At 38.3% G+C, this 27,526-nt stretch overlaps 1 pseudogene; it reads right to left on the reverse strand.

The window, feature by feature from the left end:
• The window catches only part of LOC139729190 (adhesion G-protein coupled receptor G7-like), a 34,481-nt pseudogene extending 20,544 nt beyond the window's left edge, over positions 1-13,937 (reverse strand).
• Between the last annotated feature and the right edge of the window lie 13,589 nt (positions 13,938-27,526).

Here is a 27,526-nt window from a genome sequence, read left to right on the forward strand (position 1 = left end):
CTCCCGCCCCCGTTTTGCAAAATCTCTCGTTCTCCCGCTTGAGATTTAATTTCTCCTGCCCTGGCTCTGTGTCTCCCACTTGAAATGATTTCTTACTTTGTGTGTTCGTATGTTGAAAAATAAGCCTTAGATATAGCACAAGAGAACATTAAGAACCCTATTAGAGCTTCCAGAGCTCAAGCGGGCCCTGGACCCCGGCCGCAGGGAACTTCGCGCACATCAAGTTGGAGTCTCCCGTTTGCTAGGGGTTTCAGGCGGGAGAATCTCCAGATCAGAAGGTACTACTTAGGGTTGGAGTCTCTGAGCACTTGCAGATTCAGGATTGCTCTAGGTAACCAGACCAGCAGTGTTAGGACTCTGAATGATGGCCTCCTTAATGGTGGCTGTAAACTAACTCCTCGTAGAGCTCTTTTACAATATACATGGTGACATAACATTCCCTTCACGTAGGAAGTTTCCAGATGATCTTGCCTTTGCGTCTCATAGAAAGTCCTTAGATGGCATGAGCCGAGTACTGACCCATCTTAAGACAATAGAGGAGTTCTTCGCGTTCTGGAGACTTTGCCCCAACCTTTATAAGATTATCATCCGACCCATGCCTTCCATCTTAGTAACCACCTTGCCAATGCTATGTTCAAGGTAGCCCTCTGTGGCAAGCCTTCCAAGCATAGGGTAAGGAAGTTTATCCTCCTTCACTGGTACCCGATCACTCTCCCTCGCGCTGGAAGGAAAGGATGGCAAGTGTCACCAGTGCTGTCAACGCATATCCTGACCTTCCAAACGCGATAGAATGGGGGCATTTCTTGAAGCGTTTTGTCTGATAAATTTGTCTGACAAATTTGCTCTCAACCAATCAGATGCAAGGATTTTAGTAGCTTATAACAGTTAGTCAAAAAGAAAAGATCTGACAAAACGCTTCATGAAATGCCCCATTGAACAATCTGCCATCAATGCGTCTGAAATCCCACAAGCCTATATTCCCTCCCGTAACTAGAAAGCTTTCACCCCAAAACCGGTTGGTGAAGATGCTGGTCTGATGTCATCTCTGACACCACCTAAGTTACCTACAACACTGTCCTGGCAACAAAGCCATAGGGCTTCAACTGGTGGTGATCAAGCGATTAGTCTTCATGTCTTCATTCTGTTTCTATGGCAAATAATCGCCCTCTGACCCCTGAGGAAGTGCTGAACATCACCAGATGTGGTTGCAATTAAAGCAATTGCAGGACTAATATGCGTCTTTAGCCTGAGAATTCTGCAAATTTGGGGCTGATGTCACCTGCTGCCAAACATCCAATTAAAGGGTTCTTTAAAGACAATAAAAATGACAGTTTTAGTTTTAAGACAAGACTGAATGAGATCATGATGTCAAAGTGTATATATTATCAACACTTGGGAACTGTGAGAGAACTGAAAGAGTATCTCACATTGCTCCTTGGTTGATGTTTAAAGGACAAGTTCACCTTCATAAACATAAGGATTGAGAAAATGCAACAATATTAGTAGAACACATCAGTGAAAGTTTGAGGAAAATTGGACAATCGATGCAAAAGTTATGAATTTTTAAAAGTTTTGTGTTGGAACCGCTGGATGAGGAGACTACTACAGCTTGTGAGTCATATGCGTACAACAGTATAAAGAAAATGTAAAAGAAAATTCAACATATTTTCACTTTTTTCGCATAATTAAAGAGCACTTGACTTGCCTCTTTCTAAAGGCAGGGGGAATAATATTACCCATAACATTATTTGTCGGTAACGAGTCAGGGGAATGTGTACTTTTTTCAAAAGATGGAATTTTGTGAAATTCTCTTTATATTTTCCTTATATTGTTGTACGCATGTGACATCTAAGTTATTCATACACTGCAGTAGTCTTCTCATCCAGCGGGTACTGCACAAAAACTTCAAAAATTCATAACTTTTGAACGGATTGTCTGATTTTCCTCAAACTTTCAATGATGTGTTCTACTAATATTGCTACATTCTCTCAATCCTTATGTTTATGAAGGTGAACTTGTCCTTTAATGAATAATTTGTACGGTATTGCGTTTAGACAGTTTCGTTTATGCCTTCAGCAGTTTTTGTCGTTGTTTTGATTCAAGAAGAAAATCAAGTTTGCTCTATAATATCAAGGCGGTACTTCTAAATTATATCATACCAAAGTGATGGAGGTTATGATCCATTTCAAACTCGCCCCCCCCCCCCAACTCCTTGTTGGAAAAAAAAATCTACAATGTGAAGGGTTTTTAGTTGTGTCATTAATGTCCGGTATGTTTTTGTCTGAAACTATGTATCTCTGCACTTCCTGTATAGGATTTTTCTGTACTTTGTTTATGGTTTTAGGGGAATGTATTGATTATGAAAAGCTTTGCTTTCTAGCTTCCCCTCCATTTTCAACACTATTTGATAAATACTAGTACCATGCATCTAGGCTTCTTGATATATTGTGTTAGTATTTCATTTTTATATTCAACCTGCGTGTAGAATATGATGGTATATTTATTTCTTGCGAGACGTTCAGTGAACTTATATTCGTTACTGAGACAAAATGAAATAGATAAGAAATTGTGTTAAACATAGTAAGGTTTATGAATGCTAAATGCTCAAATATACATGTAGACCCTGTATATTGTAAGTGACACAAAACATATTTGTATTACACAGGCAACACTTTATGACAGCGTAGGTACGGGACTGGAAATACAGTAAATTTGTTCTATATTCCATGCATTATGTTTTGCCATTCATATAGTACATAAGCATAGGAATGGCGGCCATTTTGAATAAAAAAAAGAGCTTCAAATACTACATGAACCTATATGAAATGAAAATTATCTTGCAAGTGCAGATGGAGTAACTCTAGGAACAGAAATGTACAAAGTTTGGTGGAATAATTTGTCATAAAAAATGCACATTATTATGTTTATCACGGCCGAATTAGCATATCTGGCGGCCATTTTGGATTTTTGCATTTTGCCGAAAATGCTCAAGGTTACGCGAGTGGCATCAATCGGATTTGGAATCAGCACCCTCGAATTGACAAGAAACCATCAAAAAACATTGTATATATCAAAAAACAAGGTTGGGTGCCTTCTAGCCTGGACTACTTGTGTGTATGTGCGTATGTGTGTGTGTGAACGCACATGAAGCTAATATGCTTGATTACATCTCATCCTCCAGAAACTCACCATCAAAATTGCGAAATTTGTGAGATGGTGGCAGGAACAGGTGTGGAACTCCGGTTTGCTCAAATTTCCGCGATCGGTCGAAGGTTCCGCAGATGGGCCTAGCTGGGTCACAGCGTCAAAATCTGTTGTCTGTTGTATATACTCACAGCCTTTGGATGACCAGTCACTGATGGTGAAATTCCAAAACACGCACGTCTGGTTCGCGTAGTCCGGCTGCAGTCAGAATCAATAAGAATTTTCACGGCACTACATAGTCTGATTTTGATCTTTTCACTAACTCGACAAAACCAGAATCTCGAAAATCAATTGCAATTCATTTTCATATTTATCTACATAGTATAAAATAGGAAAATTGCAAATGATCTTGGGTGTACATTTGTTGAAGTTGAAAGGAATTATAGAATAAGTGACAATTAAAAATGCAATGTACGTTTACAAGGTTTCAAACCAAATTTGGCATTACAAAGACGTATATTCACGTTGTGGAAGAAAATGAGTGGTCCACTAAATTCAGGGCTTGTTTATTGTGAAGATTGTAAGCAATCTATGCAAAAACTCAAGCATGACTATGCTTTCCTATACCTCTAGAGCGGTGAACGTTAGATTTATGGGCTGGGCAAGGTTCTCCAATTTGACATCGCCAACGCTCAATGAAATCACAGGCGTATTCGCAGTACGATTCACCGTGGCGTTTTGCTCGCTGAAGGCGACGATCGAATCGGAAATGAACAGCCGGGGGGTAGAGAACACATTCGTGATTATCTTGATGTTCTCTCCGCTAGAATTGCCTTGACTGGTATTAGATGAAGAGGAGGTTGCAATACTCAAAATTTCCGGAGGGAGGGCCACCTGCAAACGAAACAATAAACATGCATAATCTACCAACAAGTTCAGTATTATGTTCCCTACTATTTAACGTATGAACGTATGACGTATGCTTTTCGTTTCACTTACTAATCCGTCTTATTTGCATCCTCTTAATTCCCAATCAACGAGAGCAGATGAAATAATAGTAGCAGAGACGTATCTTGATGGAAACGTACCTACTTGGGTGTAACACAATTTAAAGGAGATTTTCAGATTTTCACATTTGAACAACTATAAATTAGTTTTATTGAGGACAGAGTTTAAGAATTTGTGATAATTGGATAAAGCATAAGAATATTTTCAAAATTTACACAGGTGAACTCGCAAGCAAGTGGTATTGTAATGGAATTACAATGCTACATTTCTGAAATATTAATTGTGAACCCCTTATGTCATCATCCTTGTTCAGTGCAATTTGTTTAAGGTTTTTCAAAGTATTGTTTCTCTGCTCAAGAACCATAATAAATTCCACAAATCTATACATGGAGTTGTCGATTTATGTGCTACATGATGTGAAATTATGAAAATCGTCTGAAATGTCCCTTTAACACAACGAAGAACCCAATCCGTAGCTTCAGGACATTAGCGAAGTTTGGCAAAGAAAGGGAAACACCAGAAATAAGTACCCCTGGAAAAATAGAGCTGAGTTAACATTAAGCGATGTCACTTAGAATGTCTGACATCATACACCTATCAATAGCTTTTCCAGTAGGTAGAGGACAAAAGGGGCATCTGCCGCTTGATAAATTTAAAGAACATTCTCTAGAATAAATATGAGATTGTTTTCAATGATGGAAGAATAAATACTTTGACTACAAACCATGGAAATACTACGTTGCCCCTACCCCTACCAAGCATAAGAAAACAGATGAAACTATACTATACTCGACCGTACGTCCTTCGGGACTGAAGAGACTTGTCCACATAGACATAATTATGAACTTTGCTACCTTAAATTGCACCTTCAAGGTGTTTCGGTCCTTTCAGTTAGTCATGGTTATGCCTCATTCTCTTCCCCACCATTCAGTGGCCTACATCACCTGTGCAATCAAGTCAGCGATGTCTGCGTAGTTATTGTCAGTTTCAGCTGTAGTGTTCAAGATGATCCGAGTCTGGCTGTAATCTGCCACACTGTCCCCTGTCACTGTCAAAACAGCACCCTCTTGCAAAGTATCAGAGCGAACGGAAGCGACCTGGAAACACACGTACATGCATACACAAGTCATATAAGTAAATAATAATAATATAGATTTTCCAGCCCAATTTCATCTGATTTGCATTCAATTTAACGATGTGGTCATTCAAGTTCGAGTGAATTTGAATTACCACCGAGATCGACATTCAAAAAGGTAACTAGTTCATTCAGTTTAATTTCATCATCATGCGATTTCATTAGTTTCTCACACAAGGGTTTAAAAAGGGCATTCAAATTAAAAAATGCAAGTGCAACGCATTCAAATTCGCATCAGCACTGCCGTGGAGAGCGTTAAGGAATTCAAATTCACGATAAGGCAAACAACTACAGAGTATGGGCAGTCCTTTTCGTCGTTGCTTTTATTCTCCTTAGTTACTCAGCTGTTTATGCAAACTTGATATACCTTGAAATGTAATTTTTGAATCACACTAGCTCATAACCCATATAACCCCACTTTCAAACACAAACATTTACACTTTATTCATATACACGATTTAGCCCCTGCTACATTACAGAGTATGCGTGAACATCTTGATCAAAATAATACGAACAGAATTAGTGGATGAAGCATGGCCTTGACAGCCAGCAAAAGTGGCGATATACCCCTATGGTGAACTATAGGTCTATTTACAGCTGATCCGATTGCGGCAACTTGCATATGATATGGATACAGGGAACTAAGGACAAGAAACAAAATGTATCAATATGGATTTGGACGTATAGGACCCCTAAAATATTCTGGGATATGGCTTTTTCCTAAATGTTACATCCATACTGTAAGGGATAAATTGAAAGTGACAGAAAGGTGGACAGGAAAGAAGTACATCCAATACTATGCATTGAAAAAAAAGCCCGGAGAAGATGTGTATGTTGATCGAATTCGAATGTTCGAAGTGCGAAGTTCTGTTCATGTCAATGAAATTGAAACTGGTATTTTGGCACGAATTCGAACGTCTATTTAGCTGGAGCGAAATTGAATGCCAACTTCGAGCAGTTAATATTGAATGAATTTCTTTCTCAACTGAATGAAATAAAATCTAAAAGGAATGACATAAAAATGAAATTGAATATTCAAAGAATTAAAATGAACCGTGAGCATGGTGAGAATAGAGCAGTGACCGTAATTGTTTGAAGTTGAACGCCTTTTCATTAATTCGAATGCAAATCTTATGAAACTGGGAAACCAGTAATAATAACAATAATAATAATAATGATAATAATAACAACATTTCTTACAACGCAAAATACCATCGGCTAATCTCTATGCGTGTTCACATGAAAACAAAATCTTTCAAATATTTCTACATTCAGATAGAACAATTGTAAACAAATTTGCAAGCAGTTTTCAGTGTCGTCAACAGTTTTTCTTGTCGCAAAGAAATTTTTAACATTTGCAATTGTTTACGAATTTGATTGCAACTGTTCACGAAACCTGAAATTCCTTATAATTCGCAACGCTCGCTAACATTCGCTACTCAGTGAGATGATGATGATGATGATGATGATGATGATCCAAAGCATATAGCGCCATATATCTGTTATAGAAACATTCAAAGGCGCAGACTCCTCCGAGAGAGTACGGAATTGAATGCCTGGTGAAAAATGTGAGTTCTGAGTGAGACTTTTGAAGTGATCCAGTTTGTCAATTTCACGGAGAAAAGATGGGAGGGAGTTCCATAGTTGATAGGCGGGGAGCGATAGAGATACCCGACTTATACACGTTATAGGTACGCGTTCGTGTAGTTCTGCGTGTGCGCTACTGTGTGCATTAGATACATTATACTATATTTTGTTTACAATAATACCTGAACTACAATATTTTCCTCTGCAACGTTCAGTGCTTCTCCTTCAGCAAGCTCCGTGTTCCTCAGCAGCTGTTCGAAGGCGGTGACAATGTCGGAGATGGCGTGGTTGTCTTCCTCTGCGTTCTCTAGCTCAGAGCTTTCCACGTAGGCGATGTTGCTGACTATTCTTACTACTTTCCTGGTCACCTTGGTGTCCATTCGATTAGGAAGAGAGAGAAACACGACTTTTCTATTAGAGTTGCGCTGATTACCCACGTCAACATGAATCATGATACATCAACACTTTATCAGAGAAATTATGACCTTAAAACGTCTAAGGAACTGTTTATACTGGCATACAGTAATTGTAGACGTACAGTCTTAAAGTGTCATAACGAATTGACCATTATTTCATTAGCATCTTCCATAAAGCGTAAAGGACCGTCGTCATGGTGATTTTGGATAGATATTTACTGCCCGTCATAAATACGCAGTAGTGTGCATATTGAGACATCCGAGAAAATATCGCAGTTGATTTCCTTCTTTTTTGGCGGAGATGGGGAGGAGGGGATAATGCTTTGCGTTTGATGTATTTGCTATGATTTCGTATCATTCACACCTGAGGCTCTCCAGTATTCAAGTTGGCGATGTCGGCGATGATATTTGCGACCACCGCCACATCCTTGGCTGTGATCGTGCTCGAATCAGCTGTTACAATGGCCACGTGACTGCTCACTTCATCTACAGTGTCTCCAGTGACACCAATCTAGGGGTAAATAAAGATTTCCCTTGATTAAGGTAAATTAATAGAAATTTCAAGTTTTGCAGATTTTAAAGCGATCGAAACCAAACATTTATGTCGATAAAGTGAATGCAGAAAATAGTGGTAGAACACATCACTGAAGTTTGAGGAAGATTGGGTGATCAGTTCAAAAGTTATGACTTTTTAAAGCTTAAAATAAAGCCACTGCGGGATAACTAGACTAGAGCAATTCGTGACGTCACACAAGGCAATAATATGAGTAAAAACATATATGGAACATATTTTGTTTTCTAGGACACGGTGGCAGAGCACTTTGTTTACCGCTTTCAGAAGGCGGGGAGGTGGTATTACCTTCGACATTATGTCAGTTACAAGTGGAAGGGATGTGTGCTTGTAGGTCTACTTTTGAGGAATTTTGGACTATGTCGCATGCATGTTGAATGTATCAAATAAATGTTACTACAAGAGTGTTTAACAGAATGGTTATCGGGGTAATGTCGCGGTAATGTCGAAGTAGCGTCGGGGTAATCGCCCTAGCTCGCTAGGATAAAATTTTCGCAAATAATGTCCTAGCAACATTTTGCAGGGACCGTTTTAAAAGAGGCTGCCCGGACGTTGTCGCGATAACTGGTTAGAAAAAAACGGAGCGTACGTCAGATAGAGACAGTTACCTGTTGGATTTCTGTAAGAACTTTTGTAACATTTCTAACGTCTCCGCAGTTTTCGGACGGTTTCCATGTTGCCTGAGAAATTTTGTCTCCGGTGCAGACAGCTGTAGCTATTGGCTGGTCGGCTAAAATAACGGATCCATTCGAGTGAAATAGGCAATGAAATGTACAAACAAGGATCAAAGTTGTTCCAGATAACTAACAAATTCCAAGCAATCACCGCTGTTACAGTGACGGCAATATTTAATTCACTTTCCATGAATATACAATACAGGTGCTCTTCAGGCAAAACACACACACACACGCACACACATACGCACATAGACATACACACGTACAAACAAAATTATCGACGCCATTGGTCTGAAGATACTGTAGATATTAAAAAAAAATAGGAAGATCAAAGTTACAAGCCAAAATGCGTGGGTAGAATTTTCCAGTTATGCTACTAATCCATTTGAATCTGAGACAAGAATGGATATCGGTAAAAACAACAGATTATTAGGAGAAATAGCGAAACATTACTTGGTAGACGATTACGGCCAAAATGCATCTGTAGTGTCATTTATGCCGTAGATAAAGTATCGATTAGAAGTTTCGTGAACACTCTAGTGATTTTCATCTAATCCTTCGGTAACAGTAAGGCTTATCAGTATAAAGGCAAATATCTATAACCATTAGTTGTGTAGAACGGGCACGTTTCGTTGGATGACGTCATAAAGCCAAGCTCTCCTTGTGGGAAGGACGCATCTCCATACTCTGAAGTCCAGGTTGAAGGGTAACAAATCACTGTATTTCAAAGAACAGGTGTTAAATAGAAATACAATTCTTATTGCTTTTTGCTGCATTAGGAAAAAAATAACTAATTTGATAATGATAATTATAATGATTCATATGTAGTGATATTAATGATTTTGCCCCATCTACTCACATTCAGGCGCGCCGGAAGCAGTTTTGGATTGGGGGGGGGGGGGGGGGCAAACATTGGAGGGGGCTCAAGATTAGACCATGCATATGTTACACAATATACACATACACACACACACACACACACACATCTATTATATATATATATAATGTAAAGTGGCGTACGGTGGGTCGAAACATGGGGGGAACCATAAAGTAATTTTGACGGTCTGTATGCTTGTGCGTGTGTGCGTGAGCAATAATGGGACTACAATACATTACGGAATGTGATACATTCAACAACGCAGTCATTGAGGAACATTTTAAGTTTTCCTTACATGGATTATGGAATGATGGTGTGAAACGATCGACAAATTAGATACTGTCAGCAACATAAGGTGAATGGCATAACAATAAAATGCGAGCGAGCGAAGCGAGCGAGCTTGAAAATTTTGATATTCTACAGTTCCAAAACTGGAGTTTTAATTGTAGCTATATACATATTTCGATCGCTTTGAAATAAATGGGGGCGCATCGGGCGCAACTGCTGGCAATTATTGGCAGCAACACTAGGAGAATGGCATAACGATTCAATGCGAGCGAGCGAAGCGAGCAAGCTTGAAAATTTTGACATTCTACAGTCCCAAAACTGGGGTTTGTAGCTTTATCTTTCACTTTGGAAATAAATGGGGCGGCGCATCGGGCGCAACTGCTGGCAATTACTGGCAGCAACATTAGGAGAATGGCATAACGATTCAATGCAAGCGAGCAAAGCGAGCGAGCTTGAGAATTTTGACATTTTACAGTCCCAAAACTCCCGTTTGTAGCTATATCTTTCGCTTTGGAAATTAAGGGGGGGGGGGCATCGGACGCAACTGCTGGCAATTACTGGCAGCAACATTAGGAGAGTGGCATAACGATTCAATGCGAGCGAGCGAAGCGAGCGAGCTTGAAAATTTTGACATTTTACAGTCCCCAAACTCCCGTTTGTAGCTATATTTATCTTTCGCTTTGGAAATTAAGGGGTGGGGGCATCGGGCGCAACTACTGGCAATTACTGTCAGCAACATTAGGAGAATGGCATAACGAGAGCGAGCGAAGCGAGCGAGCTTGAAAATTTTGACATTCTAGAGTCCAACAACTGCCGTCGTAGCTATGTTTTTCGCTTTAGAAATTAAGGGGGAGGCGCACCGGGCTCAACTGCTGGATGCGAGCGAGAGAAGCGAGCGAGCTTGAAAATTTTGACATTTTACAGTCCAAAAGCTGCCGTTTGTAGCTTTATTTTTTCCCTTTTATTCATATAGATCTACATATTTATTTTATTTTCTTTGTTTATTCATTTATTTTTATTATCATTATTTCTATTTGTTTATTTATTTATTTTTTTTTTTTTGGGGGGGCTTTTTGGGGGGGCAAAAATGCGTTTTGCCCCCCCACTTTTTGGATTGGGGGGGCGGCCGCCCCCCCTGCCCCCCCACTTCCGGCGCCTATGCTCACATTAGCCTCTTCATTGGGAGGACTTTACCATTACACTTCAGTATACCGCTCAAGCTTTATCAGGGATCAATTTGTCTGATGGATAAAGTGGTTAATTCATCGCTTCGAACAGTAACTCGAACCTAAATGTCTAACCTACAGGATTTACACAGGATACCACAAGCACAAAATGCAATAGACAGTCATTAAAATACTACAGGGGCGGATCTAGTTTTTTCCTAGGAGGGGGTTTTAGGGTCTGAGCTGGGTATTGCGAGGGAGCGTAACAACCGAGCCCGAGCAAGGCGAAGCGAGCGAGGCGGGGGGGGGGGGGGGGGGGGGGTGGGCCACAGTAAGGAGATTTTTAATTTTCAAGGTTGCCAGGTTGCGACAGGTTGCGATTTTAGGGAGGTATCCCCCCTCCCACAGCAGGGAGATTTTTCATTTTTAGGGTTGCCAGCTTGCCATTTTAAGCATGCTTGCATGCTCTATTTTTTCTCTCTTTTTTAGCCCCAAAAATTGGGGGGGGGGGGGCTGCACACCAGAACACTTTTTTTTTTTGGGGGGGGGGCAAAATCTCGACGGGGCACATTCATGTGTCAGTGATAGATCCTCGGTGAGGGAGCGAAGCGACCGAGCCCCGGGGGGGGGGGGGGGGGAGGGTAGGGTAGGGGGTTGGGGGATACCCCCTCCCGCGTTAGGAACTTTTTGTAGAAACGGAGTACAAAAGTCGCGTTTATAGAGCATTCGAAAGCAAATTTCTAGGGAATTAAAAAGTTGAAATAATCATTGTAAATGACTATGATTATAACATACCGGAGTACATTATTTTATGTGACGGTGTGAGATCCTCGGCGAGGGAGTGAAGCGACCGAGCGTTGGAGGGTGTGGAAGGGGAATACCCCTTCCCACGGTAGGGACTTTTTGTAAAACACAGAATAAAAGTCGCGTTTACAGAGTATTTAAGTCAAATTTCTAGGGAATTAAACATAGTAATAAAAAATCACTGTGAAGGACTTTGATCATAACTTATGCAAACTATTCATTTTACTACGGTATAAGTACGGACAGAACGAGCGAGCCACTCTCACTTTGCCATTCGTCTGAAATGTATTCATTAAAAGCTAAGACGTAATCGCATTGTTCGAGCAATAAGAATTATTCTCATATTACTAGAAAGCAGAGAAGAAAAGGAAAAGTGTAGGGTTTACTAAAGTTATGTTCCAAGGGGCACGCTCGAGGACGCGAGGCTACATCTTGATATAAACTAAATTTACTCATAAGTAAAATTTAGTAATATTAGTGTATAGATATGACAATGTATATTGTCAGTGTATTATAATTTTCGCCCCGTTATGTCATAACGGGGTGAATCATTTCAGTTATGAAATTGACAACTTTTAGACAAGAAAAGTGCCTTTATGTTCATTTTGGTCTTAAAATAATTGATTAATTGATTAATTATTTGTTGTTTGTGAGGTTTGTTTTTTTTTACTTGGCAGCCCAAGGAGGGGGTTTAAACCCCCGAACCCACCCACCCCCCTGTAGATCCGCGACTGATCTACTCACTCGTACTGGTAATCGTCGCTCGTGTTGCATCAAGGAGACCGTCGGAGGACTGGGCGATGTTGGTGAGAGAGCTGCTGACTTGTCGCTGAACCTCTGTGGCTGACACGCCGTCATCGTTGCTGGCGTAAATCGCCACGTCGGCTACGACACTGCCTGGTCGCAGACTAGAGACGACCACGGAGGGCGAAGTGTTGTCGAAATCGTCACTGTTCACAAGACCATTTATCACCTGTATAATGCAAGACAATGTGATGTGTTGTATATAGTCGATGGCGATCTTATGAGGTGTGTTGAGCGAGTGTGCACGCCCAATATGCATGTTTTATCGTACAGTTAAAAAGGAAAAAAATGTGAAAGATTGGAGCACCATCATAATAACAAATCTGGAGGTGAAGTAGTCCAGGACAAGTATATTTCTCAACTTCTTTCCGACCTCATGTAGGTATCAATATCATATCCCATCATAAATTGCATTTTGCCTAATAGTAAAGATGGTTATTTCGGCTTACGAAGTCAGTGATGAATTGGCTGTGATTCATATAGGTCTCGGAGGATGAGTCGGAGAGGTCTTGAGGGCGCCCTACTTGCTGGTTAAAAACAAGGTTGCTGATGGCCACGTTGGACAAGTCTGGGAAAAAGGGTGAGATGGAGTGTGTTAATTCCTGAACATTTAAGTATTAGAACCCATTTCATCATTCACTTCAAGATCAAATTACGTCTTCCAGCAACCGTAACAATAACAACATTCAAAACAAAATGAAATATTTCACCGCTAACGGATAGTCTCATCATTTTTATCATTAACTGACTTGCAGAAATCATGAAAATATTATCCACACGCGTTAAGGGAAAGCTGATACAGGTCACCACCGAGTAAAGAAGTTAGCTGCCGTGGTGTTTTCATGTATTCACATATTTCTCTGGGTTGTTCATTGAGCAACTACAACCCTTTAATTTCTTCCTCCTAGAAGTTGTTACTGCCCAATTATTTCAAAGAACACAAAAAGTCATATGGAACTGCAAATTTCATAACTCTTATATTTTAGTACCGATTGCCATGGGAGATGTATACCATTCTTTCCTTGTGATTTCATTCTCTTTACTTAAGCCAATATGTGCATGGTGCTCAACTATAATTAAAGATATTGAGAAGAAATTGGGAAATTTCATGAAAAATACAAGACATGATGGCACTTACTGACCCCGAGGAAGCTTTTAAGAATGACATTCCCGTGAAAGGGAAACAAAGAAACTGTACCTACTGACAATGTAGATGATGAGATTACGAGGTAAGCATTTTTTTTTTTGTATCAGAAATCACAGGCGATTGCACAAGAAAACGTACTGCGCTACGTTTGCTTCAATCTATTGTAATATCGTTTACTCTCACTTGCAATGGTGACGGCTGCTTGAGTGGTAGCTACGCTTGGTCCCTCTCTTCCTTGCCCAACGCATCGGTAATATCCAATATCTTGTGACGTCATGGCGGGGATGACATACGATTGTCGGTTTGTCGTCATCTCGATTGTGACGTTATCTTTCTGCCAGTCAAAGCTTACAACATGGTTGAAGGCACACGTCAATTCGACTCTCTCGAACTGACTGACTTCCTGGCTCAAGGGACTCAGACGGACCTGTACAGGAACTTTGAGTTTAAAACGATCAGAAAGGCACACAAAATGATTATCTCTGTTATATCCCAATAATAATGAAAGCATTACGTAAAAGTGATATACCTGTTTCTATTTCACCTTTAATTCATGTTCAAAGTTCTCGATGAAAAGATACATAGAATGATAATATTAAATGGGTTAGTCAAATACCGGTTAGTGATTAGCTAAGCATATTCACGTGATGGAAGCAAATTGGTTATGTTCGCCCATAGGCGAACATTTTTGTAATGTTCTCCCATGGGAAAACATTTTCACATGACAGAAGTAGGACCGCGCGCGCACAGTAAATTTGATTCTGCAACACGCGATCGCGAACGAGCAATCGCGTTGTGCTGGTGGTGGTTGACGTTGACGTATTTGACGTATTTGACTATTAAACCCATATAATATAACAGATGACTTTTGTTGTCGGGAACATGTACCAAACGTTCCAACCTCAGGGTTTGAAGATAAGTCCCTCAATAGCATTCCATACCCTTCGGGTGGCACATTCTGTATGTTCCCTCCCCCGCCAGTCACCATCTATAGAATGTAATATGCAGTTTGGCTGTAACATGAAATTGACATTTTATGAAAATTTCAGTGTAAAAGAATATGATGGGACTTATTTAAAAGCAAAATCGTTAAGCATTGATCCAAGTATATTGTCTAGATTGCCTTACGATATCTTGTCCTAATTCGATTTATAGCTATCCGTGTTTTCCATTGTTCTCAATAGTACCATACAACATGATTCTTTTTGTTGCGATAAATGTAGATTGACGAGCGCAAACGTCAATCAGCACACTTACGTAGGTTAACGTCACTGCAGTCTATGCCTTCGTAAGGAGGCTGGCATTGACAAATGTATGATAAACCAGTGGATTCAAAACACGTCCCTCCATTAAGACAGGGGCGCGATGAGCAGGGGCTTGGCAGCGCTTAATAAAGAAAACAAAAAGCAAGCAAACAAAAACTGTAAAAATGTGATAGACCGAAAGACGAAATGTGCAACATTTGCGGCTAGCCTTTTGGAATGGGTTACAAAAGTCAATAAAGGATTTATTTCAGTTTAGCAATTCTAGTATACTGCAGTAAATAACATTTATTTTTATCCTCACTTCCAGATGCTTCATAAGTTAGATACATGGAAAGCACGTTCTGTTTGCAAAAGAATTGAAATGTTTCATTTGAGTGCATAGAGTTAACAGACATTGTATTATTCTATAACACATTATTGATTCAAAATTTATGTAAATATATTGATATATATTTAGATAGACAGATAGATCTAACATATGTATCTGAATTTGCTTCAAATTGTCTTTGACTGTGCTGTAACATATGGTATTAAATCATACTTTGTAGGACCTACTCTCTTTGGAATTGTGTATTAGGATATACTACGTTATTTTGTTTTGCTGCACTAACATACTGATGATTGAATCAGAACCCTTGAAAACATGTTAACGCTCAAAAGAACTATATAGGTTCTGGTAACATTTACTTCCGGAATATTGAAAAAAGAAGGATTAGACCATTCAGTGGATGCTGCATTAATTGTGGGTATAGTAACACAATATTCCCCTACCTTCACAGTGGGTACCGTTACCAGAGTAACCGTCGTCACACACGCAGAAATAAGATCCGAAGGTGTCTCGGCACAAGGCATTTCGATGACAAGAATTCAGCGCAGCGTCCGCGCACTCGTTGATGTTTGAGCATGCGTAGTCTTGCAGTGTAGTCCCAGATGGACACTCGCATGAGTATTGGTCATGCGAGATTGAAATACACGTGCTGATCTTCGGACAGTTGTTTGGATAACTGCATGGGTCGTGTGCTGCAAAATATTCACACATTCACACACAGATGCACTGGTGCCAAAAGATTTCGTCATGGACAATTCTTTTTTTTTTTCTTTTAATCTTGACAAATCCTCCGGCTCGCAGTCTCCCCCCCCCCAAAAAAAAAAAACCACCCCACAATAACTACAACAACAACAACAAACAAACAACAAATAAACATTCTGCGGGCCCTTATGTGCTATAGAAATGTGCTATGTAACTTATCATTATCATTATCATCTATCTTGATCTGGTACTCTTTCGAGGTACCACTGAAATTATGGATTCTCCGGTGGCTTTCATAGTCGTTATTTTTTTCGGGGCTGCGCCCCTCATCAAAGAGTCCTTCATCAGTCACCTCAGAATTCATGATTTCGAGTGGAACCTCTCAATACATGATTAGTTTGTTATGGAACAAATACTTATTATAGGTCTGCCTGTTCGGAGCAAATCTATTCAACGGATACAGAACAATACAACACACAACATAACTATAGCAATGAAAAAGGTTAAATTATGTACGTCATCATGATTCCTGCATCACAAAGATCTGCGAGTCATGCAAGATCTTAGCTAATTTTTAGACGCAGAAGTTTACAATCCAGAGGAGAATTCCGAAGGTTCGCTAGCATGCACCTTTTTTTTTCATTTTCTGAGTGACAAACATGATTTCTGTTTTTCGATAAACGAACCCTCGGAATTGTGTATCAGAACTATCGGAATAGAGAACCTTTGGAATTCTTGCCGCAAAATTGTTAGATGAACGAACCCTGTTTAATTTCGGATTAATGGACATCTACAGATGTGCAAGTATACGCAATTTGAGTACTTTGGAAAAGCGAAACGTCGGAAATAACAAACCTTATTTCATTTTCAGATTAATAAATATTCGGAATAACGAACATCACCTGATAATTCATGATGAAGTTTCAGGTACCGACCATTGGCATGATTGGTCATCAATAAACAGTGAGCATGGTCAGATCATAATGCTGCCGATATGGCTTACAATACATAGCATACCTATTTCGCATGTGTCGCCCAAGAATCCAGGGTTACAGAGGCATTGTTCTCCAAGTCGGAATCCGTTGTTGTTACAAAGATGTGATCGTGCTGTAAAACCCAAAACTAAAACTCAAATATGTAAAGTTGGGGTTTTCTTAAGTTCACTGCTACTTCTCGTTGAGATTAACAGCTAGAATAGAGAAACTGAAAGTGACCGTGAGTGAGGTTAATTCATGACATAAATTTCCTACTATCTGAGTGGATTGCTTATGGTCAGAAAGAGTCTTTATGCTATGAGGTCATGCGGACAAACACATGAAGATGTGAAACGGATGATTAATCGCGTTCTGATTCGAAAGCTTATCATTGTTGGCTAAATTAGGAATTTTAATTATTGTTATGGCGATAAAGCGAATAAAACAGTTGGTAACGGTTACGGAGAGGAGTCCAAAGTTGGTAAATTAACAAATAAAATCGCATTTTCGAGAACGGTTTTAGGAAAATAACCCCTGGACATAATAACCCAAGACCCTTCTGCTGATCCTAAGCTAAATCTTAATCTTAACCCACGGAGGTGGTCTCCCTGCTTAACCCTAACCCTAACCCCAATCTTTATTCTCACCCTATCACTAATCGGTACAATTGTAACAAAATGTAATTATTATAGTAATTGTTATGAGCGTAATTAGTTGTGATTTCACACACAACAAAGAAGGATGTCCTGCAAGAACAAACCGAGTAAAAGCTTGCCTGAAAGTCAACCTACCAAATGATACATTTATTTAATTTTCATATTAACAAACATTCGGAATAACGAACATCACCTGATAATTCATGATGAAGTTTCAGGTACCGACCATTGGTCATCAATAAACAGTGAGATAGTAATGCAGCCGATGTGGCTTACAATACATAGCATACCTTTTTCGCATGTGTTGCCGAAGAATCCCGGGTTACAGAAGCATTGTTCTCCCAGTCGGAACCCTTCGCCGTTACAACGATGTAATCGTGCTGTAAAACCCAAAACTCAAATATGTAATGTTGGAATTTTCCTAAGCTTACTGCTACTACTTGATGAAATTAACAGCTAGGAAAGAGAAACTGAAAGTGACCGTCAGCGAGGCTAATTCATGACGTAATCTTCCTACTTTCAGAGTGGATCGCTTATAATAATGGTCAGAAAGAGTCTTCTGCTATGAGGTCATGCGAACAAACACAGGAAGATGTGAAAAGGATGATTACTGTTCTGAAACAATCTGATCCGAACGCTAATCAATGTAGGCTAAATAGGAAAATAATGGTATGGTCATAAAGCGTATAAAACAGATGGTAACTGTTACGCACAGGAGTCCAAAGTTGGTAAATTAACAAATAAAATCACATTTTCGAGAACGGTTTTAGGAAAATAACCCCTGGACATATTACGTGACCCTGCACCACAAAACCAACAAAAAGTCGCCAGACATGGATATTTAGTTAAGGGGCAGATTCTGAACGAACAGACTCTCAGCTTTAAAATGATGTATAACTCAATTCAAATGGACTCCGCTAACCCACCTAAATACTGGAAAGAAAGCGCACACTCTGGAAAAGTGTGAACTGAGAAAAGAGGCTTTGAAGTACCGGTCTATTCAAGCGCTTAATCTTTACCAAACCATGTTTTCCATCATTGTGACAAAGTGCATTGTTTCTTTTTTACGACATCATTCGTGTATAATATGCTTTATATTGTATTGAAAAAATCCTTTATCGGACGAGTGTAAGAGAAATGAAAAAAAATTGTATCACTTTGGATTATGTCAACTTTTTCTTTTCTTTTCTTTGTGATGATGGAAATAAATAAACTATTGAAACTATTGAAACTTGAAACATGGTAGCTGTGTCATGAAAGGTACAAAACACAGGATATAAACCACTGGATCAACAACAATGAAGGGATTATCAGCTTAAGCTGAAATTGAGCACGTTCTATCAACACATTCTTCCCATGATCAGTGCTGACTTTCAAATCAGTAGCCTCATCCTTTCAAAAGTAATTAGACTTGAAAGTGAAGAGTTGTAAAAGATTTCAAGACATGAAAATGGCCTCTAAGACATACCTGATCATTCTACTCTTCCCCCAAAAGGGTTGTAAAAAACCCGCTTAAAACACACTTTCCCATTCATGTTAAGATTCCAAACTGAAGAATAATGTAGAAGAAGGATAGCTCTTTCAGAAAATATGATAAACTCAAGATTGACTCAGTTGACCCATTTCACCTTTTCTGAGTCCTCATGTAAAATCAGGGGGTGCGACTTTTTGTTCGTTTTGTGATGCACGGTCACATATAACCCCGGACCCTTCCCCTGACCCTAACCTAAATCTAAATCTTAACCCAGGGAGGTGGTCTCCCTGCTTAATCCTAACCCTAACCCAGGGCTCGACACTAACGGTGGCCCGGTGGCCCGGGGCCACCAAAAACGCACGTCGGGCCACCAAAATTTCAGAAATGAAGAATTTGATGGCTGATCGGGCCAACAAAATAAGGTCGGATGTTTGCCTTTGGACCACAAAAAATTAAATTTGCTGTGGAGCCCTGCCTAACCCCAATCCTTACTCTCACCCTATCACTAATCGGTACAATTGTAACAAAATGTAATTATTATAGTAATTGTTATGAGCGTAATTAGCCGTGATTTCTCACACAACAAAGAAGGATGTCCTGCAAGAACAAACCGAGTAAGAGCTTGCCTGAAAGTCAACCTACCAAATGATACAAAAGTAATTCAAAATGGTTATGGACGGGAGGCTATTAAGTTTTCAAATTTGCTCGGAAAGCTCCGAAGGGACAATATCTTCGGGAGACTATGGATTGGGGTTAGCTGCAGTGGTAAACACTCTACTTATAATAATGAATTAATGATATTTATCTATATAAATAACGTTTATTCTTTTTTTTTCAAATTAACTATTCATGAATTACTCACTTAACAGTACTTTCAGAACTTACATTTGGTCATTTCTGCCAACTTTTACGTAAAATGTAATTTAGTAGTAAAAATGGTAAAGTGTGAATGTGAATGTGAATGTAAATGTGAATGTGAATGTGGATGTGGATGTAAATGTAAATTTGAATGTGAATGTGAATGTGGATGTGGATGTGGATGTGTATGTTGATGTGGATGTGAATGTGGATGTGAATGTGAATGTGAATGTGAATGTAAATGTGAATGTGAATGTGGATGTGGATGTAAATGTGAATGTGAATATGAATGTAAATGTGGATGTGAATGTGAATGTGAATATGAATGTAAATGTGAATGTGCACGTGAATGTGAATGTGAATGTGAATGTGAATGTGAATGTGAATGTGCACGTGAATGTGAATGTGAATGTGAATGTGAATGTGCACGTGAATGTGAATGTGAATGTGAATGTGAATGTGAATGTGAATGTGAATGTGAATGTGAATGTGAATATGAATGTAAATGTGAATGTGAATGTGAATGTGAACGTGAACGTGAATGTAAATAATGCGAATGATAAAGCATGAATTTTTATCCTGGAAAATTGAAATTTGTTCCGATATCACCACATCAAAGTTGCAAAATTGGGCTTGTGAACTCAAAAAGTGACCATTTTGACTTTAAGTCATTCTCTCTCAAGCGTGACCTAGTGATGTCCACTGAATTTCACATGAAAGGTAGCCGAGAAATACAGCTACAAGTTCCTGTATTCAGATTTCCTCAAAGTGTCCTGATTCATAGAATATAGAGGTTTGTTCTCGGGGGAACTTACTTTTTTGTTTAGTGTTTAGTTATGAATATCTCGTTGCGGATATCACATAAACTGTCATTAAACTTACAACTTTGAACTCCTACACAATCTCGGAGAAAGTACAGCAATCCTACGCACATCACCCTCAGTAGTTTCTGGCCTCCCATGTTGGTGATTACCTGTTCAAATAATAATGATTTTTACTATTCCCATCATAGGCTTGCTAATGGCGAAAAAAGGGGCAATCACTGCATTTTACAGTACAAATGTCCTATTTGGCACACATGTTCCTCGGTACAATTGGAATTTTTTCATCTAAAGAGACAATCTGTATCTATGCAAATAAGCCTTAATTATGCAAAAATACATATGAAAATTACTTTATAAAATATACGTGCATCCAGCAGAAATACCTAATTTGGTAGAAGTATTCTATATATAGAGTAAGTGGAAACAATTCCTGTCAAAACTGATTTCAAAACCTATGTAAATAAACATAAAATTTGCATAATTATGCAAGCTATGCAAATTGATTTTTAAAAAATGAAATCACTCTAAAATCTCACTTTAGATAAATATAATCCGTAAGAAACACTCTATGAAACAAAATGAGAAAATAATTTGAATAATTGATCCATCATTACCAGCTAATTTACATAATTACAAAAGAAAGTGAAGTAAAAACATATTTCTTAAAGTTTTTCTTACAGTCTAGGAACTTCGAATTTTGTGATAAAAAAATACCAAAGTAGTATGCATATCATTTAGTCAAAGGGAAATGGTTTCTTATATCAAAACACTATATCTCTATGCAAATACTACCTAATTAACATATTGTGCATATTAATACCCGAATGTACCAGAATGGTAAAGGTCGACTTAAGAAACTGTATCAGTTTGATTGGATAAAGCAAATTTCACCACACTTGGTCCAAGGATGACGTATAATTATGATAGGCAATTAATCAAGCAGTTTTAAGTAAAATCAGCAAGAGGTCAAAGGGCAAAAACTTCAAGGTCAATGATCAAAATTTCATTATTTCCCCCGCATCTATGCAATGCCTGGAGGTATTTTCTTGGAAAATAGTGACTGGATACACGTACTACCAAAAATAAGATTCTCCAGAGAGTTTCAGGTCAAGATGTCAAAGGTCAGATGAAAACGTTAACATTTTGCCTTTTATCTCCGCATCACGCAAATGCTTATTCTTCATGACCTTGGTACTAGCAGGGATTTTCTGGGGAATATAGGGGTCATTTGTAAAAGGTCAGGAGTCAAAGATCAAGGTCAATTTGGCCCTCAAGATTTCACTATTTCCCTCATATTTTTGCAATGCTTGTAGGATTTTTCTTGAAATTTAATATAAACATGTATTACCTAATGGAGATTCTCTGGGAAATTCCCTGCCAAAAGGTCAAAGCTCTGATGAAAGAGCCATATTTCACTTATTCTTCCATATCTTGAATGTGAATCAAGGCATTATGAAATCATGTTCTACCTGACAGTGATTCCCTTGTTGATTGTCGAATAAATGTTAAGCCTTCCCCTCTCTTAAAGTTTTTTTTTGTTTCCTCTTGATAAGTAGGAAAGGACATGGAAGTCATTGACATGGTATAGTCATCACCGTCATTGCATTTAATGTATGGGTCGCATGCGTTACAGCTCGTTATTCCGAAGGTTCGTTATTCCGACGGTTCTTTAATCCGAAGCTTCGTTATTCCGAAGTTTCGTTATTCCGAAGATTCGTTTTTCCGAAGGTTTGTTAATCCGAAAATTTGATGAGGTTTGTTATTTCGAGAGTTCAATAACCCGAAAATGAAATAAGGTTCGTTGTTCCAAAGGTTCGTTAATCTGAAAATAAAACAAAACTCGTTGTTTCGAAGGTTCGTCACGGACCCTATATCACTTTGGATCAACGAACCTTCGGAATAACAAACCCTATTTCATTTGATAACGCACCATATTTCATTTTCGGATAAACGAGCCTTCGGAATAGCGAACCCTATTTCATTTTCGGGTTACCGAACCTTCTAAATAACGAACCTTCAGAATAACGCCACAAAAATTCGGATTAACGAACCCTTTTTCATTTCCGGATTAATGAACCTCTAGGTATAGGGAATTTGCGTGTTTTGGATTAACAAACCTTCGGAATAACGAACCTTCGGAATAGCGAACCTTCGGAATAACGAACAGCACCTGGTAGAATGAAAGTTAATTTTGATGCACACATGTATAACCTCTGACATTCTTAATTAGTTCACCTTTACTTTTTTTCCTGTGTATCTTTTTTTTTATTCTAACCTTTGACATCTTTACACAAAACCAGTTAACATAATTATTTTTGGAAAAAGCTTCATGATCATGTTGGTCATGATCATCTATACAGGTATTATTATTTATTTATTTATTTATTTATTTATTATTTCAGTTCTATTTCCACAGGGTAGTCTCATCAAGACCAGCAGGTCCTGCTCTTCCAGAGAGCCCTGCCCATGATAAAAATACATAAACATTCATCATAACACAAAATTAACCTTCATACATTATTGAACAGTAAAACATTAAAATCTACACACATGAATACTTATCATAATACAAACAATCAGAATGAAATAAAATCATCCCAATAAATATATGTCTTTACATAGAATAAAAAAGAAATGACCCATCCCCCTCCCCCCCCCCCCCAAGAAAATAATAATTACAAACCCACACGTCTACGTACATACACACAATGCAGGCCACTTGGCGCAGACACGTTGGTGCACCAACCCGAAAATCTAACCCTGCCATTACTCCCACGCACGCACACACGCACGCACGCACACATGTATGCCGTTACACACACACACATGCACACACACATCCGCGCACACACACATGCATACACACACACACACACACACACACACACTTTTTTTTTGTTTTTCAATGATATTGTTTTTATTTCATTCAAACCATTCATAAATCAACCCATTCTGGGTGTAACATGAACATAAAACGGTACAAATGCCATTCAAAACACAAGTCCATTATCAACTTATACTGTGCGTATACGTAAGTGTGTACTTATACTGACAATCATCTCTCTTCAACATAACAACTCGATTATAAATCAATCCTACTGACCATTTCTTCACGAGAAAGTATTGACATGTACGCAGTATATATATATATATATATATATATATATATATATATATTCTTTGACTATACTTAATCATGTTACTCACACTCACAAGGGTATATACATCAAAAAGCAACAAAAATACGTTATACAAAACTAGAATGAAATCATTTCATTGGAAATCAAATCCCCATCCCCACCAACCCCGATTCACTCAAACCTACCCCACACCCACACCCACAACCCCAAACACATACATCCACAACCACCACACACATACAACCCAAACACCAACACACATACACACCAAACACCAAACACACATACACACCACACCCCAAACACCAACACATACACACCAAACACCAAACACACATACACACATACACCCCACACACAAACGCACCCGAAGCGATACCACCTTCCTTCCTAATGAAAACGACTTCCAAATATTGATTGATATGTAAAACATACAAGCGTGTAATGGACCGTATGTAGAAAAGCATCGTCCGCCCGCACCCAAATACCGCTCCAAATACACGTTCAAATTCATCAAACAAAACTCATCAGACTCCTAACTGCTGATAGAATCCTATAACCTTTATGCCAAAAAAACAAACAAAACTTACCCCTCCCCGCGCGCGGCCAATGACACATTATATTGCCTTCACCACTGATAACTACACTGTACTAAAAAAAAAACAAACAAAAACAAAACAAAACAAAACAATACTTAAGCTCTCTTTTCAGAAACATTTTCCCATTTCAACAAATGTAATCCCAACTTATTTCTTTTTAAAGCAATTTCTTTTTCTTCATCCCGAAAACTTATTATTCTTTTACAAATTTCCTCAAAAGTAAGAATTTTTCCCTCCGACCTAGATCTAAAAATGATATATTTCAGAATAAAAATTATTGTATTATAAAATTTTGCTTTTGGATCCCTTCCCATAACGCCAAAATGAGCATCTCTCCACTCTATATTTCGAAGATCTGCCATCTCAAACCTATCTATCACTTCCTGCCACAAATTCTTAACATACACACAATCCCAAAATAAATGTTTATATGTTTCTACCGATTGCTCACAAAAAGAACACCGGTTATTTGCAACGAAACCAAACTCAAAAAGATTTTCCTTTGTATAAACAACTCTATGTAATAATTCATACTGAAATTCCCTAAGTTTTGTTAAAAGTGTTGTCATTCTTGGTCTTAAAAATATATGTGTAATTTCCTTTTTCGAAAACAATCATTTTGGCCATCTTTCCTTCGTAAAAAAAACAATCGCTGTAAATTTGTAACAAAGAGTTCATACACCTTTCTAAATGAAACATCTTTATATGAAATTACATTTTCAAAAATTTTCAAAGAAATATTATATTCCTCTTTATCAACAGAATAAAAATCATATATATTTCCCTCAAGTTTCTGGCTTCTTACAACAACCTCCCCTATTTTCCAAACTTTAACTATATTTTCACTATCTAATCCTAACCTGTGAAAATATACTGCTGATCTCATACAATCTTTCTCCAAAATTTGCTTCACTAAATGAATATTCTTCCTATATAAATTTTCACCAAAAAAAAAAATCATTTTCCCTTTACACAAATAATCCTTGTTATCAAAAGAATTGGATTAATCTTGCCTTCATGATAATTCCGGTTATTCTCCATTTCTTGCCATGCCCTCAAAATTTCTATATAATGCAATGGTCCATCAAGCTATAATAATCGTAGATCATAATTACACAAAAATATGAATCTTCCCCCCGCAGTCCTAAAAATATAATAAAAAAAAAGTTTCCATCCAATAAGCTTCTCACATATAACAAGGAAAAGTAGAAATTACGCGGTGCGTAATATATGTCCCCGCCGGAAGTAGCATTTAGTAGCAAAATGTACAATATAGGTAAAAAGATCAGGGTCAAAGGTCAAAGAAGTCAAAGGTCAAAATTCTGTGTAGAAGTTTTGAAGTCCTCACCTAGTGCCATCACATAAAGCAAACGGAATTGAAATCGGGTTACAAATTGCGAAGGAGTAGCATTTTGCAGCCAATGTACAATATAGGTAAAAAATCAAGGTCAAAGGTCAAAGAAGTCAAAGGTCAAAATTCTGTGTAGAAGTTTTGAAGCTCTCACCTAGTGCCATCACATAAAGCAAACGGAATCGAAATCGGGTTAGAAATGGCGAAGGAGTAGCATTTGGTAGCAAAATATACAATACAGGTCAAAAATCAAGGTCAGAGGTCAAAGAAGTCAAAGGTCAAAATTCTGTGTAGAAGTTTTGAAGCCCTCACCTAATGCCATCACTTAAAGCAAACGGAATTGAAATCGGGTTACAAATGGCGAAGGAGTAGCATTTTGTAGCAAAATGTACAATATAGGTAAAAAATCAAGATCAAAGGTCAAAGAAGTCAAAGGTCAAAATTCTGTGTAGAAGTTTTGAAGCCCTCACCTAGTGCCATCACATAAAGCAAACGGAATCAAAATCGGGTTAGAAATGGCGAAGGAGTAGCATTTTGTAGCCAATGTACAACATAGGTAAAAAATCAAGGTCAGAGGTCAAAGAAGCCAAAGGTCAAAATTCTGTGTAGAAGTTTTGAAGCCCTCACCTAGTGCTATCACATAAAGCAATCGGAATCAAAATCGGGTTAGAAATGGCGAAGGAGTAGCATTTTGAAGCAAAATGTACAATATAGGTCAAAGTTCAAGGTCAAGGTCAAAGGTCACAACTGAAATTCTGTGTAGAAGTTTCAAAGCTCCCATGTAGTGCTATCATATAAAGCAAACAGAATCAAAATCAGGTTAGAAATGGCGAAGGAGTAGCATTTTGAAGCAAAATGTACAATATAGGTCAAAGGTCAAGGTTAAAGGTCACAACTGAAATTCTGTGTAGAAGTTTCAAAGCTCCCATGTAGTGCTATCATATAAAGCAAACAGAATCAAAATTGGCTCATAAATGACAGAGAAGTAGCAAATTGAACATTTTGATCACACACGGACGCACAGACGGACGGACACACAGACACATACACATACGGAGCCCGTTTCATAGTCCCCTGCTCGAACTCGTTCGGCGGGGACAACAATCGCTAATCGCTTCAACCACATAATTCGTTGACTCTTAACAAATAATTCAAAATTTGTCATTCTTAGACCGCCCTCACTATAATCCTGATAACAAATAACCCTTTTAATTCGATCTTTGCCATTCCATATAGATTTAAAACAAATGTTATTAATATCTGCCACTACCCACTTTGGAACCTATATCGATGAAGAAACATAATATAATTTAGACAAAGCATATGTTTTAAGCAAATATATTTTTCCCACTACAGTCAAATCTCTTTGTCTCCACCATCCCAAAAGTCTTTTAATCTTACTCAATATCTCTTTATAATTCAATTCTTCTCTGACCTTAATATCCAATGCAAAATACACTCCTAATCTTTATTTCAGTTACAACATTGCCCATGGGTAACCTTTCATATTCTCCCTTTTTCTTCCCTATACTCATTACCTTTGTTTTATCAATATTAAACTTCAAGCCACATAATTCATAAAAATCCTTGAATATTTCCTGTATTCTAATAATTGATGACCTATGTCTAACAAATAAAGTCATGTCATCAGCATATAAAACTTGTCGAACCTCAAAATTCTCAAACTGAATACCTGTAATCCCATTATCCCTTCTCACCGCCTGCGCCAGA

This window comes from Diadema antillarum, unplaced genomic scaffold (assembly GCF_040938485.1).
Source record: "Diadema antillarum isolate AM-2024a unplaced genomic scaffold, OU_Dant_1.0 seq00000222_RagTag, whole genome shotgun sequence".
Taxonomy (NCBI): Eukaryota; Metazoa; Echinodermata; class Echinoidea; order Diadematoida; family Diadematidae; genus Diadema; species Diadema antillarum.